This window comes from Camelina sativa, chromosome 4 (genome assembly GCF_000633955.1).
Source record: "Camelina sativa cultivar DH55 chromosome 4, Cs, whole genome shotgun sequence".
Lineage (NCBI taxonomy): Eukaryota > Viridiplantae > Streptophyta > Magnoliopsida > Brassicales > Brassicaceae > Camelina > Camelina sativa.
In genome coordinates, this window is record NC_025688.1 from 9,076,456 (window position 1) to 9,080,050 (window position 3,595).

Here is a 3,595-nt window from a genome sequence, read left to right on the forward strand (position 1 = left end):
TTTTTTTTTTTTTTTTTTTTTTTTTTTTTTTTTTTTTTTATATGGTCAGCCTTAGGCCATGCGTTCTATCGATTTATTTAAATATTAGATGATGTTTGGCGTTTAACTCAAAAATGAATTTTCTATTACAAAATTAAATTTTGAATCGTGGTTATGTGGAATTTTAAAAGAATATAAGTTCATTGAAATCAGTGATTTAAGCAATTCATTTTAAGTACGGAGCATATTATAGAATCGCAAAAAACATTTTTAATATTTTTAAAAAATACAAATACGTTAAATAAAATAAAATTTCATGATGGTTAATTCAAACTGAAAAAAAATTGTTTACAAAAAAAAATTCAGAAACAAACGATCTGGTAGAGCAAGCTAAACAATCCGCTTGCAAATTATAAATCTTACATAAAAAAACTCAGTCACACATATATATGGTTTTTACATTTTACAAACCTTAGTAGTTTTATTTATTTATTTATATATAAATGACCTCTACGAGGGTTAATTTATCAACTTTTCTTTAAATAAAATAAAATTTTAAAAAAAATATAAAATAAGTATTTAGTAAATAAAAACTATCTATAAAAGTAAACAGATACACCGAGGTGTCCAATGTAAATATCTGGTGTAAAAGATACGACTCTGCGGTTGAGACTATTAATCACGTTTATTTAATGCCCTCACTCGTGGGAAGTTTAGGATTTATCTCTAACTCCGGTCTCATCAGAGGGTTTTACATATGAGTCGGTGTACTCAAATTTGGATTTTGTTTTCTGGAGAGATGTCTCTCAACAGGGTGATCTTGATTAACTTCTTCAATTACCATGATTTTTATGGGCAATCTAGAAGACCATAAATAAAAAAAATTTTAAGGTTTAGAGATCGAGACGAATGATATAATTGCTCAAGCTTTGGGCGATAAGTTAGCCTGGGAAGAAAAGCTATCTTTTACGGCGGTCATGTCGGCTCCATATCCGTCCTCGAATGTCCACGTTTCTTCACCATTGTCAAATTGATGGTTCTTGGAAAGCAGCCAATGAGCATTCATGATTGGGCTGGTGGTGTTGCGTTGGTGAGGAGCGAACCTTGTTGTTGGGGGCCAAGTGTCTAAGACGGAGCCCCTCCCACCCCTGCATTCAGAGTTAGAAGCGTTGTTGTGGGCCATGGAGCGGATACGTACTAATTTACTCACTATGGTGCATTGTCCTGAATAATGGCCATCCTTCTTCAACTTGCTCGATAAGTATAATTCACTGGAGTTTTTCCACTATTCTCCATCTCTTGGATCCCGCATGCGACAAATTCGAAGGCAGATTATCTTGCCCGTGCTTTGTATTCTCTTATCTCTGAAGTTTCTTTTGTACATCCCCTGTCTCTGGCTTGAGCAACTAACCGAGGGAATTCCTTTTAATTTATTATTTGGTTGAAAAAAAAAATAGATACACTTTTAATTAAATAAAATAGTTGTAGATGAGTTCTAAAGTATTAAAATTAAATTAAATTTAACAAATAATATATATATATATATATTTTTCGTAAGTAAAAATAATGTATAAAAGTAAAAAGATAAAATTTTAGGTATATAAAATAGTTGTTTTTTTTTGCTATAATACACTAATGTATATCCATTTACAAATCTACTATCTACATTACCACTAAAGTTTATTTGTACACACAAATATATTTTACTGTTAAAATATATTTTTTAGTCTTAAGTCTTAACTACTACCAACAAATTGTCTTTATGAACACGTTAAATAACCTATTATATGTTTCTTCACTTTAACATTTTTATAGTTACAAAAATGCATACGTTAATCTTACATACTCCTATCATATATATTACAATAGCAGTCTTTTGAATAAACTATTTAATTGATGGAAAAAATATGAGACCATATATTCTTTTTTGTTACTTTAACGATCTTTTTCTTTATGTAAAGATGAGTATTTACATTTTTTTAGAAACCGTAGCTAATTGTATAATTTTCACAATCATTTTTTATCTTAAATAAGAAGTAATATTTTTCTTGTAATATAGCAACTAAAAGTTAAAATAAGTAAACAATATTAAATTTTTTAATTTTATGGTATATATATATAAATTTTTAAAATTTTAATAATGAATTGACATGTGTCAATATATGAACCAATGAAAACAAAAAACAAACTAAAAATCATTTTATTTTCTCTGCCACGATTTTACGGTCACATCTTTTTTTTTATCTATAAAACATAAACAATTCTATAAGTATTATTATAATAAATATTCAGTGATATAATTCTCCTATCTACTATACTATACACACAAACGATTAAACATCATGATTTTAAATGCTTTGGGCCACCAATATTATTAGACCGGCCCCCTACAGGCTTAGTTTAATCCAAAATATAAATAGTGTACAACGACATTTTTTTTTGTTTTTTTGTTTTTTGTTTTTTTTTTCTTAGTGTATAAGTTTAGCAGTAACTAGACGACAAGTCAATCAAATGTTTTTATATGTGTTTAGATTTTATAATTGGTATTATAAATGACAGCGAGGATAACGCATACCAATTAAATATAATTAAAACAAAACATGTTTCATGACTTATGAGGCAAAATCACCATATACTAACATATTAGGCAAAATCAAGATACAATATCATATACCAATATCCATTCCAAGTCATTACAATTTTTTTTAATTCGGATACTAAAAATCGAGATGTTATATCATATACCATAAATAATATTCGGGGTATGAATAGTGACAGTGGTCAGGACGGACAAATCCATCAGTGGTTTAGTCTGCCTAAAAACAGAGTGGACAATATATCGCTGCGGACCAACTCTATTTGTATACAAAAATAGTACGCAGTTGGTCCGCAGTGGTTTTCTCTCTATTATCATTAAACCGCATCACTGCATACTATATTTGATGATTGGTACATAAAAAACGGTATAATCCGCTGATAGATTTATCCACACTGACCGCTGCAACCATTTACACCCTTCATATTTGATTTTTCATAATAGTTATACTGTACTAACTAAACGAAAAAGATACTTACTCAAATTTGAAGTATCCAAATTGGCTCTGGAAAAAAATATATATAGAATTTAATCCGCAGATATATATATATATATATATATATATATATATATATATATATATATATATATATATATATATATATATATATATATATATATATATATATATATATATATATATATATATATATATATATATATATATATATATATATATATATATATATATATATATATATATATATATATATATATATATATATATATATATATATATATATATATATATATATATATATATATATATATATATATATATATATATATATATATATATATATATATATATATATATATATATATATATATATATATATATATATATATATATATATATATATATATATATATATATATATAAGTATAAGTATAATGTATAAGTTTTATTTCGAAGCATTCAACTATAGCATTAAATTGATTTTAGTAATTAAGTAATGAATTTGAGTTCGATTATTACTACACAATAGGCGATATTATAAAAAGTTTCTTACATAACCA